Raw genomic sequence first — 17,188 nt, 5'->3', positions numbered from 1 at the left:
TGTCAGTCTCTGTCCCTGCACGAGGCCTACATATGCCTGCACGTCTGTGAATTTCTGCAGCGTGACAGTGGCGTTTGAGTGACGGGAGAACAGCGTGTTGCTGCATTAGCCACAAACTCTGGCAAAGAATCCACACTTCCTCTGTCTAAGGAAACAACATTCTGTTCCCCTCATCTCATTCCACACACGCAACAGACAACGACCTGTCCTCTACACGTCAACGCAATCTCCAGCCCTCTACCTGATTTTAACACTGCAGTGTTTGAGAAATAACCAAACGTAGAGGTGCATCAATCTGACAATGAAAATTCAAAGAGGAAATGAATCACCAATCCGGCCAAAAATATAACTGTGCACCATAATATAAAATGGCACCATAATCTAAATCCACTTTCAACATGGACATGTTTAACGAAGCGATGATATTGACAAGAAATGTTTACATATATCTTAAAATCATTATAAATCAAACCAAAATGAACCAAATTTGAATCTGACTTTCAAAAGATAAAACAGATAAAAGTTATCGAAAAATGTTAAACTAAAACTTATCTCAAACATTTTAAAACTGTTGCAGTTTTGTGTCAGTGGCTTTTAGTATGTTTATGTAATATTAACATCAGAAGGCACGAGCAGTCTTTGAAGTCGAGGGATTTTCATTAAGGAATTCACTCACGCTCAGGCTCTGTAGAGAGAGGAAAACTGTGGGTGTATCCCAACTGAATTTGTTTTAAACACTTACATGACTGGAGATGCATGTCACATGTTTACATTTTGCTGAATGATGCTATTTAATAACATATGTTTAAAGGTTATTAAATGGCAGGCTGCACTGTGACAATTTACCCCAATAGAAAATCAAGGAACATTATCAGACACAAAGGCAATGTGTGTTAAATGAACTGTATCTTCTTTCCTGGGCAATACCAGTGGAAATGTCAAACAAGTTTTTCATATTTAAGGTTTGTGCCTAAACAGAAAAAGTTAAACCTATTCTACGAAAAAAAGAATGTTTGTAAAATGTCTGATGACTACGTTTAGTAATTCTGCTCATATTGCTTATTTTAACAAAAATATCAACTAAAATAGAAAATGCTTAAAATGTTTTGGATCTAAATATTTATATATATATTGTATACTGCACATTATGTATCTATATACAGTACATATATACAGTATATATATATATATCACATTATACTACATAACACCTCAGTACAATATTTACTCCAAGACAAGCTGGTTTTAGGGGTAGAGTGTGATTTGGAAAAGATTAAAAACATTTACCATAAAAACATTCAAGTGGTCCTATATGATTAACTTCAAGTACAATCCATGCGACATTTGAAGCCAACAGAAAGCAAATGTGCGTTTTAAGCAGCGCAAAATTTTCACGGGATGCTGAATGCCCTTTATAAGAATGTGTGCGCATGCCCCTGTCACGCGCGCGTACTGGAGAGACAGAAGAGTGTTGTTGGGTCCCGTTGGCTCAGCTCGGCCGTGAGCGGACTGTTACCGAGGGAGGGACTCGAGCTCCGGATGCAATACATCAACGACTCCAATGCGGTGCCAAACGTTTTGAATTCGGTTTCTGCGCCCGTTTCCCGCAGCGGCTAATAAACGCGGGTGGGATTCCGTCTGCATTAGATAACGGATCTATGTGACAATGAATCAGACGAGCGACATTTAGCCAAATTGTGGGAAATATTTCTATATTCGTTCTGGGCGGGCTTTTCTGGCGCCTGTTCCGAGGGAGGATCCGCCGAAAACGCGCCGGTGTGAATGGACGCATTGTCCTCTCGCCCTTGTTCTTCACCTGCACGGATTTTATCCGCATTTATCCCTCAAAGGGTCTCACTTTGGCAGTAAATGAGAATACGCGGTACAGTTTTACCTCCGTGTAGGAAAATCTGAGGCGATGTGGCGCAAGAAACAAACGGAGAGTCCGTTCACCTTCTGAAGTGAACATCTTTGGATTGTTCGAGAATTGCTCGTTCTAACTCTGTTTACGGCGCTTAAAGGCTTATTCTGGATTAAATCATCTATAGTGATCATCTGCGGTAAATCCGACAAATCCTATTTTGGGAATCTGAGTCGCGCGAGCCGCTGAGATTAAGACTCGCTGCTGGAAAATCACGGCTTAAAATCGGGACACATTCCGCATTTCGATGAGATTTCCTGGTGTATGAAATACATTTATCGTTTATTTCATATAGCAAAAGACAATTTATACCACAGAGAATATTGTTACGAGACTCGGAGGAGATTTAGACATAATCAACGTCTTATTGAAGATCGCTGAGCTGCTCTGAACTTGGAGGCGTTTGGATGCTCCGGGACGGAGGTAACGCGCTTCTCTCTTATCATTTTTTGGTGGATTTAAAGATGATGCTGTAAAAGGAAACACACAGTGATCCATCATTCAGATACATGCCTTCACATTTGGGAAGCTACAGTTTATTTAGCAACACAGCGCTTTAACCCAAAGCAAGCTCAGTATTTAATAAAACTTACTGACGAGGTCATATTTATTAAGTTTTGTTTGTTTATGTTGTATTATTGCATATTTTTTATGTGCATAGAAATGCACTGTTTTTGGGGGGGATGTGCGCGCTCAATGCGCATCTCAAGACCTTGTGCGCACAGAGACCCATTAAGAGAGGAGAGACATTTTGTGAGAGATGATGAAAAAAGTAACTCGTTGATTTGTCATTATTGTACTTGTGAGTCAGCAAATGCTAAACGGAACAGATCTTCCTCTTCCTTTGCCTCCCTATATTGTGTTAGCAGCTTCTAATAGACCCTCTGGCCATAAAAAAACATGAAACTTTCACTTTCTATCTAAAGGCCCATTGCCGGTATTATAATGTTGTTGTTTGGAGATGGTACGTGGCCGCTGGTATATAAAGATATGGTGGAGAGGCCGTGGAGTAGCTCTTTTGGACGCATTGAGGTCCTTGTTAGCAGGGCAGGTGGGAATTACCCAATGTGTCTGTGACGCAGAGGCTGGGTTAGCACCAACAAAAACCAAGTAAACGTGATTTATGGCATGATACAAACAGAAGCAGGTCCAGCTTGTGAGTTTTGAACTGGTTCTTGTGATCACGGTGTTGTTATTGAGGTGTGTCTGCGGCTGAGAGCGCAGCTGCCGCTGGGGGCCACTGGCACATAACTCACTCCTTCACTCACAACACACACGCCCGAGCTCAAAATCTCAACACATCCACACATCATGGCCTAGAAACATATTTGGACTTGTTAGATCACATCACAATTTATATAAACGCATTATATAAATGATAATGATATTAAAGTGTTTCATGCATTCTGATTTATTTACGATGTTAAACGTGTTGTCTTCTCATGCTTGACATGGTCAACTTGTCAAAAAACGAGTTGGACATATGATGTAGTATTTTTGTGCTCGATACATTCCCCCAGCATTCGTACAGGTTTCGAAACGTTTTTTTTCCGAACATGACATATCCGAACAACAACTTTTCCTTGTCCCTTGTTGGACAATTCTCCTGGAAAAGCACGGCAGGCCCAAGCATCAACCATGGAGAGCAGGAAAAGGAGCATGCGCACAAGTCACTTTCACTTGTGTGCCGGAGAGAGAGAGAGCACTACGTTTGCGAAGTTCAGCTGTGTTTGTCTCTTCACTGCATTTGGGTGATGAATGTTATATAAACGGTGGATATAACGCTGGATTTGGCGATCGTTTGAAACTGATAGATGGAGCTGCATTCCCCAGCCCTAAACTGCCTGTGTTTTCCCCCCCACACGCGCATGTTTTCGGAAATATTCGTACAGCTGTATCTGTCTTTTATGCAATAAATGTGATCAAACTAGAGACTACGGATATTTGATGGGTGCGATACTATTCTGTAAGTACTCAAGATTAACATGAGATATGCGGAACCTCTGCGTGTTATGGCCACTTTAAAATAAAAATCTGTGTATAGTTTACTATTTATTAAAAACATACCATGGTACTGCCATTTTCTTGCATGTACACTGGTAGTAAGGTGTTAATGGCGCTTAAATTCTAAAACTTTCTGAGTCGAGCTGTATCTTTAAGTGCCTATAAACTCAATGTTTATGTCTATATGACTGTTCTGTAAGCCCCCCGATCGAGTGGTTAATAACTTCTGTAAATGAGTCTGCAAATGAGATTTAGAATGAGCTCACCAGTCGAGCACTGGAATTAAAGTCTCATTCATTTTCTCTACAGGGAAATAGATTTTTAACATGAACCTTTCAACACAGATCTATCACCGGTAAAGGCATAATAAGTGTAATTTCAACTTCATTTTTAAAATGGTGATGAACTGCACATAATACAGAAATCAACCAATTACAGAACTGTAGATGTGGCAGATGATCTTCCACTGCAGATATCTCTTCATCCTGCAATACATTTCAATTGATTTGTGTTGACATACAGATTTGTGTAAGTATTGCTGTTTCTAATTCAGTTGTCATTCACAATGCATTATGAGATGAGATCGTACTTCGTCTTTGTTTTTCTCTGTTCCAATTTAGTTTTTAATGTTTGCTTTGCAATGTCAGGATTAATCTTTGAACCGATTGGTTTATTTAATGGCTTACGGCTCTTTATTGAAATACCGATGGAGAAATGACTGCTAAAAATACATCCGTAGTCAAAGCTGTTGAAAAAGTGGGCGGTCATTGTTGCACCAGTTTGATTGGAGCTTATCGATAAACCAATTAAAACGCCCTGTTCCGCAGACGAATGGCCTTTTCTGCGAATAAATGAAACCTGTGAGTGTGTGTTGGTCAGTGAGCTGGAGTTCTTCTGCCCACCAGTCTGCAGTTTGTCTTTACAAATAACCATACTGACTCACGCGCACAGAGGCACACACACTTATGAATCTTCCCTTTAACCCTACATGAGAGATGATGATGATGTGTGCGCTCAATTATTGTAATACTATAATTAGCAAATAAACATGAGTCTGAAGAAACGTGGCGTTTGTCCAGCCCTCCCAAATTTGACTGAATAACAATTATGAGCTAAAGCGAGCCGAAATGTCATTGGCTCATGACTTGTCAGGCCAAAAAACAGATGAACTGATTCATCGTACAGCCGTGACAGGATTCCAGAAGAACGGATCAGACTACAGTAATTGACACATTGAGACTCAGATCAGTGACAGCTGGATTCACGTGCTGACTTCTGCAGAATATTTAAACGTTGTTCATTGGATGAGGAGTAAAGCACTCTCTAGTTAACAGTGCTGATGCTGAAGATGTGGATTGTGTTATTCACAAGCGTGCAGATTAGATTCAGTTTTAATGATATGAGCAACGCTCAGAGCTGGTGACAAATAAAGATAATAATTCAGTTCTAGTTGTGGTTACACAAACGGCCCTTGGGTTTAATAACGCCTCTGCTCATCGTGTTTAATTCAGAAATGGTGTGTTTTTACTGTGTGTACCGGTCGAGCGTGAGTCAGCCTTTGGTCTGATGGTGTGTGATGCTGCAATGTGTGCGGGAAGAATTCGCTCAGGTTTGGGTTTAATTAAGCCATGTTCTCTGGTGACAGAAGTTTGGGTTGAGGTCTGATGTTAGATCACATCTTAATGAGCATCTCAATCCTTACAGTCCCTGTTCTGAGAAACCGAAGTGATAATTTACTTCGTTCCATCTGCCGTGAACTAAATAAAGCAGAAACACAATCTGAAATGAAAATTCATCATCTGCTACCATGTTTCAGTTTTTTTGGTACACAATTCATGTATTTTTTGGATTCAATTGGATTGGATTCAATTTATTGTCATTACACACATACAAGTACAGCGCTACGAAATGTATTACACAATCACACACAGTATGATGGACAGGTTCTCCAGTCAACACACAAAGTTAGGGCTCGACGATATATCAAACAGCAGATATTATACTGTAAGGAATAGTTAACCCAAAAATAGTCCCCATTGACTTGAGCCGATCCTTCCTATATGCAGACTACATAGGTTGCGTGGTTCCATTGAACTACCAGGGGGCCCTCTTGAATTTCTTATTTAGTTTTGCCAAATTATGCGACGAATTACTTACAAAACAATTCTCCAGTACAGATTTACAAATTCTGTATTCGTCCATTGTATTTCGTTTTGTCATGATTCTCGTGGTGAGACACGGAGAGAGGACCCAGGGGCAGACAGCAGGTAAGGGGTTAACAAATAATTTAATAAATAATAAAACAAAGACCCACGAGGGGGTAACAGAACAAAACATGGCTACAATAACATGACTAAGACTAACTACACAAAGACTTAACATAAACTCAAAACAAGAACTACAAATACACTGACCTAGACTTGACAAGACACATGGACTCACCACACAACCACAATGAACCAGCACAAGACAGAAGACACAAGGGCATTAAATAAGGGAGCAAATCAAGAGGGAAACAGGTGAAGGGCATTAATCAATAACGAGGGTAACGAGAGGATGGGAACAAAGACGAGACAGGAGAGAGAGTATGGAAGGCCATAAGAACAATAATTGCCTCTCTCCACACAAAACATGAGATTCTGTCATGATCCTGCCACTAAACCAAGAGAAACATGACATGATGCGGCAGAATCATGACACGTTTGGCCATGATCATTTCTAGTTTATGCCATCACATTTAGAGAATTATTGATTCGATTTGGTATGCTTAGCCTTTTGAGAAAACTGTATTTATCATGATATATTTTTGTTAGTAAATCACTTGTTTGGTTGTTTAAATAAAAACAGCGTTTGTGTGTTAAAGGTTTTTTTCGACACCTAGATGGTTCCAGAGCCACGTGTTGTGACAATCAAAATCTCAATTCAATTTTATACTGTCAGTGAAATGTTTTTTGTGTTTCAGTCTTCATTCGTATAAGAGCGTTAATGAATTAATTTATGTTTTATTTTTACAGTTTACAATTATGTTTATATCTCATTTGAATTTTTAATAGGGACCCCTCACAAGTTTGCTTAGGGCCCCCAGATGACCACTTGACCATAGTAATTTTTATTCCTATGAAATGTCAATGGTGAGAACAGCAAGCGAAACCGATTTGGAGCCACAGAAGTGAATTATGAATTATTCAAAACTAAAAAGAATACACAGTCTGTAATATGGAGATTTTCAGAAAACAGATACTAACTTATTATCATTAGTAAGGTGTGCAAGATTAAAACACAAGAACCTTTTCTTTCATATTGTAACAGTCAGAGCCTACGAGGTCTTTTTAAAATGTTTTTTTGGCAAAAAAGATTTAGAACGTTGTATACAAATCATTCCTTTTTTCATTATTCTAATGTAAAACATCAAATATATGAAATATATTATTGCATGATGGCTGATTGTAGTAATGTGCACTCGAGAGGTTTTTTATTCACGCTGCTGTCTAAAGGCAAAGCATTTATCATTGTTGCCTGATGAGGTTTCACAGAATGCTCCGAGCTGCAAGAGTACAAATGGCTTATAGCGTCGGATAAGAGGGAGATAACATCAGACAAATCCTGCGGCCTGTGTTAGCATGCAGCATTAGCAGCTGTGGTGTGCAGTTTGACAGAGAGGAATCTGATTGCCGGCAGCCATTTAACCCACGTTCCTGTCGTAATCGTAGAGGGTTACCGGTTGTTTCAGATGCTAGCGGAGACAGATAGCTTAGGCTTTTTTAACATTCTGGACCAGTGCTTTTAAAATTCCCCCTAGGGCTGCAACAGAAGCCTGCGACGTGATGATAACTTGCGTGCTGTCAGACCCTGTCGCCAACGCAAAGAGAAGCTACATGTTCTGCTTCACAACTTCTTTTCAGGAATAATTGAAAACTTTGGGGAATAGCATTTTACCAGAGGCGGTGAGAGACAGCAGTTGTCTAATTAACAGGGAAAAAGACCAAAATATTGACAACCTCTGTGCTGAAGAAGAAATAAAAGAGGTCTAAGTGATTCTGGACAGAATTAATGTTTCTCAGTCTGACAGGCCGTGTGATGGCCTTGATGTTACTCAGTACCGCCATTTCTGCAATATTACAGCAACAATACAGCTGTAGAAAAAATTAAGAAACCATTCCAAATTTGTATTTATATCAGCATTTCTATTGTGATCATTTGAGTCCAGTGTCAGTTGAATTTTACCTAAATGCGACTTCAGGAGTGACAAAGTCATCCAAAAGCAATGTGACAGACAGCATGACAAACTGTCGTAAAAATCCAGGTCATCACATATTTAGTTTTTACTTTTACTAAATAAATGTAGAAATATGACTGTTGTAATGCTTAAAAGAGAATAAGAGCTAGTTTTCTTTGCAGGATTTGAGGTCTGAAAAAATACAGAGCATCTTTTCTGTTATTTTCACCTGTTTTAACAGTTTTCATTTTCTGCACAAATTGCAAAAAGAAACTATTTTTTTTTATTTGGGAGAAATATTGTTAGTAGTTCACAGAATGAAACAAAATTGATCATTTATCTCAACACTTATAAATAGTACATTCAGAAAAGGTTGAAATGGTCTCTGAATTTGATCTGTGGCTTTATGTATGTTTAACATAATAATGTGATTTTTTTAAAACTGTTTGCTTTAAATTGAATGTTAAATGTTCAAATTAAAATTAACTTCTAAGCATTTATGTATTAGTTCAGGTAAGCTCCAATAAAAACAACCTTATTCAAAAGTGTAAGCATTTTTTTATACTACTCTATACCACTTTTAGTGTAATCCAATTTATCTAAATATACATCAGTTGACACATTTCTACTGTTGAGATCGATAGAGGTTTATACTGATCTGTCCCAGTGAAAACAGAAAGAATGAAGTAGCAACAGGAGAAACAGCGGGAAAAACTACATGAGAGGAAAGATTGAGATACAGAATAAAAGTATGAGAGAGTCACATGACTGTTGTGCTGTCAGGGCAGGAGGTTTACAGGGAGAGGCAATCTGTCCATGAGCCATCCCAATCCACAGGGTGTCACGCCTGTCAAAGATGCCATTCATGTGGAAATCAGCGTGAAGGGAAGAAAAAAAAGCTCTGGATTCATCTTGACATGTGTCTGTTACCTCTGGCGAAACTGAAGCTACAGGAAAAAGAAAGAGAGAGAGAGAGAGAGAGAGAGAGAGGGAGAGAGAGAGAGATACCCCGTTTCCACCCACAGGGTGAGGGTGAGAGAGTCAGCATCCAATCTGTCTCCAATCTGTTGTTTATCACTGAAGAAAATAGCTTATGGGCTGGAAATCAGCTCATAAAACTTTAACACTACTTCACTAACTTTCCTCTTGTTTAAAAGTTATCAAAAATACATATAACACACACTCTTGAAAAAAGGTGCTTCAAACGGTAATTTCATGCCATAGAAGAACCTTTTGGTTCCATAAAGAACCTTTCTGTTTCACAACAGGTTCTTCAGATTATAAAAAAGTAAGAAAGTGATGGTTCTTTGAAGAACCCTTGACTGAATGGTTCTTTGTGGAACCAAAAAGGGTTCTTCTGGAAGCCCCTTTATTTTTAAGAGTGTATTACTAACATGAAAACTAAACTTTATTTTTACGACAAACATCTGACAGTTACTGCACATGAAAGGTAGCAAATTATGATGTTAAATAATCTCAGTGCCAGCAGGTCATGACTGAAGGGCCCTTGAGCAAGGCACCTTACCCCTGATTGCTCTGCAGTAATGTGCCACTGTATAAAAACTACTTGTAAGTCGCTTTGGATAAAAGCGTCTGCCAAATGAATAAATGTAAATGTAAATATGTTCTCTTATTAGAACAGTGATGTGATGTGATGTGTTTGTGTTCAGCTCTGAGTTCTCAGAAGAGTTCATCGCTTATCTCCATCATTACTCACTATTAGATGATGAAGGATAGCATCCATCTGAAGAGATGAACAGGGATCATTACCTATATATAACTTTGTAACGTCACAGAAAGCCAAAGCTGAACCTGTGGGATAATGAGAGTGATGGGAAATATTAAAACAGACAGAGCTAATGAAGAGAAAACGAGTCTTGCGCTCGTCTTCACTACAGTTCTTCATTCTGACTTTTATTGTTTGGAATCGCCTCGCTTTGGGGTCAGTTCAGGTTCAAGACTGATAAATGAGAAGTCCTCAACCTCTTGAGGGAGAAAATGCTCATTTCATTACCAAACGCTCAGATTTATTCAACCCTCCATCTTCTCATTCCCCCAAATGCACCAGAAGTGATTCAGCAACAGATCCCCGAATGAATTCCCATGAAACCCAAATTATTCCTGGAGAGCACTTGTTTTAAGAAATATTCTCATTTACATCAGAAGCTTATGAGAATGAGTCTTATGTGAGTGGCAGATAAGGTTTAAAAGCTGCTTTATGATCCATGCGTTTGATCATCCCAATAATTACACACTGGACATAAGAGTAATGTAAACTTAATTTTAATAAAAAAGTTCTACTTAGTATATTTCAAGTTTACCTTTGAGTAAAGTACAATGATTATTTGAACTTGAATTTATTAATAACTTGAAGTTTTGAAGTTGTTCAACTTACTTAATTGAAACATGTGAAATCAACACGATTGGTTAAGAAGGATTTCCAATTCCCAGTAGGCCTATGCTTTGCGTCAGAGTGCATATGCATATTAAGACTAATAAAAAGATAAAAGACGGAAACTGAAAAAAGTTTAGTTTACTTAAAAATACATCATTGTGTCCTTAAGAATAAGTCCACTTCATTTCAAGGGAAAGATGAATGAAATATTTAAGTCACACTTACTAAGACGTATTAAGAACTTTAATTAACAGTTATTAAAATGTGAAATTTCTGCTTACTTAAACCAAGAACCTCTTAATGCCATGACTCACTAAGGCGATAGACTCAGATGTTGCACTTTATTTTTACAGTCCTGTTTCCCATGTACATTTCTTGGGTAAGTAAACTGTAAGTACACTACAGGTACACATACTGTAAAATAAGTCCCAAAACCAGACACCATTGGCAGTATGATAACCGGCGGCGAGAAGCTCAACCCATCGTAGAAATGGCGAACTCGTACAGAGAGTGCTGGACCCACACTGGAGAGTAATCCACGGAGGGAGACTCGGACACGGGGAGTAATCTCGACCCAAAGACAATTTACAGTGAGAGAGAGATTGCGTGGCCCCGTTAGGGGAATCCTCCGCTGTGGAAGTGGTGCCTGGTGGTGGAGGACGGAGCGTCAACGGGTACAGTGGGGAGGCAGAGAAATGAAAGAACAGAGGAAGGCAACTAACTGGGAAAATCCAAACAGAGGCTAAACGAGCTAAGGGTAACCGCAAGAAAATGGCAAGACAGAGACTATGACAAGGGCTAAGGCTAATAAGCATCGGGGCAAGAACATTTCTATGGCAGTCAGGGCTGATAATAACACACAACGTTCTGACACAAGACAAAGGGGATTACATAGAGAAACCGAAAGAGCGGCAGGTGAGAGGGTAAAAGGATAACTAAAGCGATTATGATATAAGCTACAGGTGAAAGAGTGATGAGGTGATGAAACAGCCTGACGGGGAAATACGAGGGCGGGGTAAATGACGTAGACACAGAGCGCATGGCGAGCAAAATCAAACACACACCCGTGCCAAATAAACCCTTGATGTGACCGGGATCACGACACTCAAAATATGTTTTTTTAGGATGGCCAACTATCCAGGTCTACAGTGCACTTGTTTTTTGTTGGTTCAATTTAAGCAAAAGTGAAAAGTAAAAAATGGTTTTCCTGGTTGTCTTAAAATTTGGATTTAATTTAACTTGAAAAATATTAGTTAACTCAATTAATTTCTTGTCAAAACTAAGCTCATTAACCTAAAATCGTCGTGATGATGAACGCAAATGTATGCATGTTTAAACCACACACACACACACACATTCAATAAGTTAACAGAATGAAAAGGGTTTACACACAAAGTGAAATGGGTGGAAAAGAGTAAAAACACAGTTGGGTGGTGATTTCATGACCTACATCATGACACACAAATGAGTTATTTATTCTGCTTTATTGAGCTGAGTCGACTGTTTCTCTCTGACCTAGTTTTCAGCACATCTGCAGGGCTCTAAAGAAATTACTTGTTCTGGTTTATTGTTTCTATACAACTTTTTAAAAGGCGTTCTGGATGTTTTAAGGCTCAACTAATGGCTGAAGTGATTATGTTTGCCAGGCTAAGTACACCATTCATCAGCCTGTGACAAACCTACATCGTGTTTCTGTTTGATGTATAACTTTTTAATGTTCATCTGGTGGCCAGCTATTTAAATCTGCTCTCTACAACCGGACCGTAAGCCGCGGCGCTCTCACAATCCTCCAAAAATCCAGCTTAACACGTCTGCCCTCAAATCGATGTGACTTTCAGACTTAAGAGCAGCTGCCAATGAAATCAATATGAGGACTTGAGCTGAGTGCACTTTTGCGTGGCACGGTCTCTTACACCTGCTCGGGCATCAACAGAGTCAGACAAAACACTTGAGAACTGACTGCCTTTCAATTGATGGCATGAAGTTTGATTTGATTTGGTGACAAAATGCTAAAATAGAATTAAAGCTGCAATTGAAAGGACGAATTACAGTTCAAAGAAAAACACAATATTTTAAGATGCATGTGCAAGACTGGAGATTAACTAAAATAAACAAGCATGTTTTCCCCACAAAAAATCTTACAAAAATCATGCAACTATAGAACAGCTGCAAATGCAAATTATATAAAAAATATTTTTTGTTAATGTTGTTTGTATATTTTATAATTTCCTGTTTCTGTCTTGTTAATTGTATTTGTTTCTACAATATTAATTTTACTGTTGTATTTTACAGTATGTGGGTAGTTGCTAGACTAATATGCAAATTTGTGCTATGGTGTGAGGGCAAAAAAAAGGCCGTTTTATATGATAAATATACATATTATCAATAAAAAACAATGTAATATTTGTTTTCTACATTTCACCACGTCACAGTATGTAAAGCAGCTTTGCAATAATGCAAAATTGTTTAATTGATTAATACTTCCACAATTCAGCCCCAAATTATTGGAGATTTCAGTTTCTCTTCCCTGACGAACACACTTAAAATACTGCACAATAATTCCAAATGAATGTCCCAAAAATTAATAAATACGTAATACTTAATTTTTTTTGCCCAAGTCAACAATCTAGTTCACCTACAGCTAAATGCTTATTTCTCCAACACTAAACACCATTAAACTTCATTAATTGATTTAGTTTCAGTAGAAGTGTTGGTCAGATAATTCCTCTGATCCCTGACAACATTAATAATCAATAAACAGCATTAATAATAAATACAGTACTGTGAGGTTTGGATTTGAGTTAAATTGTGTCTTTGACTCACTCATACTGTTACAGCATCACAAGTCTGAATGTTCATGTGTGGAGGATACAGAGGCAGCGATGTTGCCGTGGTGATACGGGAGGTGTTAGGTTATTATGCTGTGATGAAGACATCATGTTGCTATAGGATCGTCATGGTGATACAACAGATGTAATGGTATTATAACAGAGATCTTGGGTTCATGTTGTTTATTAGTATTGATTTCAGGGTAATGTTGTTGTTTCTGTAATGGATTATTCTGATGTTCAAAACAATAAAACCATCCGTAATTTAAAAGACATCATCCTCAACAAACAGTTGCTCTCATTTCATTTATTCGAAACCCAAACGATTTTGCTCAATGTCATAAAAATCCCACATCAATCTCTTAAAAAACAAATTCTCATAATGACCTTCAACATTTCTTTATAGATTTCTCCAATTAAGAGCAAAATCCCTTGCGCTTTACCTTCCTTTATTACCTCATTATTTTGAAAGCTCAACAATTGCTTTGTTGTTTTTTAATCAAAGCTGATACTTTAAAACATTAAATGTAAAAGTCAACGCTAAAGTCATCTGTAATGAACAAGATATAAAATAAGAAACAATAGAGGATTGAAACTGATGGAATGACGGGCTGGAAACATTCAAGTCATTACATTTATGTAGAAGATTACAGCCATGAACTGACAGATTGTTAAGAAAAAGACCAGAAATGTGTTCAAGTTAAAAGTGTCAATGTTATGTTTAAAGAAGAAGGACTTTCTAAGAATGATGATCTGGATTTATTTCCTTCAGACAAGCTGTCAACTTGCTAGCACTGAAAACTAGAGTAAATAGATTTCCAGAGCTAAGATGTGACCCGCCTTACGCTGCTGTAATCTAAAATAATCATTTAAAAAACTTCTTTACGCACAATACACACAACGTAAGCTGGGCTTTATGGAGAGTATTAACACACAGAGACTCGACTTAAAAGCAGTAATCCATTTACACGGCAGCGAAAGAGAACACACCGACCAAAGATAAAGAGAAAATAATGAAATAATGGAGAGCTTCCCACAGGACAGACATTAGCTCAATCTGTGCCAGGAATACAGAGATACATATCACTCGAGCTGTAAGCACTTATTCGCAGCTCAAGTCCTGTTCGATGGAGGCTTTGACCGTCGACAGAACATCAGGCGTGATGGAGAGCCACAAACAGCTATTTGTGCGTCCGCCTGCGCAGCAGACTGCGTGATGGATGAAGATGAGCACTCGCTGCCATTAGCATGAGGGTTAAAGCAGAGGTCTGTGCTGGACCTCTGCCACAGACGGCATCTACGCTCGCTCTTCATTAGCCTCTGTGAGATTTCTCTCACCTCATCGCTTTGATTTATCGTCTCAGAGTTTGGTGCTCGAGTACCTGAATGTCGCCTTGGGATCTATAAAGTCTGTCTGTCTGTCTGGTTGAGGACGACATCACTATAGACCACTCATAGAAATACTCTTTGTTTGAAATATCTAGTAGGATGAAACCGTGTAATCTGCTTTTGTTGTAGTGTGATTGTAGCGCTCATGTTTGTTTAGAATGACAAAATGCCGCTTATACACTTTCTTTTACTCGCTCACTCTCATGCTCACTCACATACATTTTATTTGGTTTGCAAACACACTCCCTCTCCTTCAAACACACTAACAATTGCACCAGAGGTTGTGCTAGACTTTTTTATTGTCCGTCATTTCGAAATATATGAAATTAAAGTGAATTTGTGCTTTTTCTATTTATTTACTAACAACAAGACTTGCTCATCAAGAAAATGCCTCTTTATTCTAGAATTTGTAGACATTTGTACTGGAAAACAAGAAAAAAGACTTACGTAAGTAAGTGTGACCAAGCGTGCGTTTTCCAAAATGGACCATACATTCATTTGTGAGTCAGCTAATGAATGGGAAACACAAGTCCCTTCGCGATAATGTTCGGGGCAGGGGTAACGTTAGTAGCCTACGATCATGCTCTAATGAAATGACAAAACAGGGATAAACAAATTGCCCTTATTGTAATCCGTCAAAATGACGGGCGGCTTTAATATTTTTCCATCACTGGTAAAAAAAATCTGTCAATGACGGATCATTTACGGTAAACGCAACCTCTGAATCGCACACTCACTCAGTCACCCACTCAGTCACTCACTCGCTCGATGGCTCGAATACTCACTCACTTTCTTTTACTCACACACTTGCACACAAACTCACTCGCTCACTTTCTTTTACTCACTCACTTACTTACTCACTTTCTTTTACTAACTCACTCACTCACTTTCTTTTACTCACACACTTGCACACCCTCACTGGCTCACTTTCTTTTACTCACTCACTCACTTACTTACTCACTTTCTTTTACTAACTCACTCGCTCGATGGCTTGAACACTCACTCACTTTCTTTTACTCACTCACTCACTTACTTACTCACTTTCTTTTACTAACTCACTCACTCGTTCGATGGCTTGAACACTCACTCACTCACTTACTTACTCACTTTCTTTTACTAACTCACTCACTCGCTCGATGGCTTGAACACTCACTCACTTTCTTTTACTCACTCACTTGCACACACACTCACTTTCTTTTACTCACTCACTCACTTACTCACTTTCTTTTACTAACTCACTCACTCACTCACTTTCTTTTACTAACTCACTCACTCGCTCGATGGCTTGAACACTCACTCACTTTCTTTTACTTACTCACTTGCACACACACTCACTTTCTTTTACTCACTCACTCACTTACTCACTTTCTTTTACTAACTCACTCACTCACTCACTCACTTTCTTTTACTCACTCACTTGCACACATTCTCGCTCGTGTGTTTGCACACTCACTTTCTTTTACTCACTCACTCACTCACTCACTCACTCACTCACTCACTCACTCACTCACTCACTCACTCACTCACTCACTCACTCACTCACTCACTCTCTTTTACTCACACACTTGCACACACTCACTGGCTCACTTTCTTTTACTCACTCACTCACTTACTTACTCACTTTCTTTTACTAACTCACTCACTCGCTCGATGGGTTGAACACTCACTCACTTTCTTTTACTCACTCCCCACCCAGCACCAGACGTCATTTTGACGTCTTTTTTTGGGCTAAATCAAGTCGGCCCGTCCATGCCGTCTTTTAGCCCAAATATCGACGTCAAAATGTGGTCTTTTTTTGGTCCGTCTAAATTTGGTGCAAGTTTAGCCCAAATATCGACGTCAAAATGTGGTTTTTTTTTTGCTCCGTCTAAATTGGGTCCAAATTTAGACCAAAAGTAGACGCAGAATCGTTTTATCTTTTTAAAAGGTCGATTTGTTGCTTACAATGTTTTTACACATATTGTAACAGATAATGTTAAATAAATATAAAGATATATTTAAGCAAAGCGATGGCAAGTGATGGCAAGTTAATGTCCACTATATCACCAGCTGATTTGCGTATCGTTGGATTGCTTTAATATTTGCTATAAGTACCGCAAATGTTATTTATCTTTAATATGTTCTCTGTATGGAACTTTACATCTGATCTTTGTAAGTCCCGTTGTTATTCTTATTGTGTACTGCTAGTATACGTAGAATTCGTGGTGGAATCTTCCCAAAATGCAATGCGCAATGACGTAGTTTCATGAACTCGTGGAGCTGCAGCGCAGATTAATTTTTTAATGCGTTTACTTTTTTGGTCATTTGGTAGTATATCACAATGTATAATCGTATAAATGTACAATAAAATATCCCAAAATAAAAAATATATAATATTAAAACTTCTGTCAGAAGTTCTTGCTCGCATGCCCAGACGGCGAAGCTGGGGTCTGTGA

Source organism: Barbatula barbatula (assembly GCF_947034865.1).
Source record: "Barbatula barbatula genome assembly, chromosome: 19".
NCBI lineage: Eukaryota > Metazoa > Chordata > Actinopteri > Cypriniformes > Nemacheilidae > Barbatula > Barbatula barbatula.
This window is presented reverse-complemented; position numbering follows the sequence as displayed.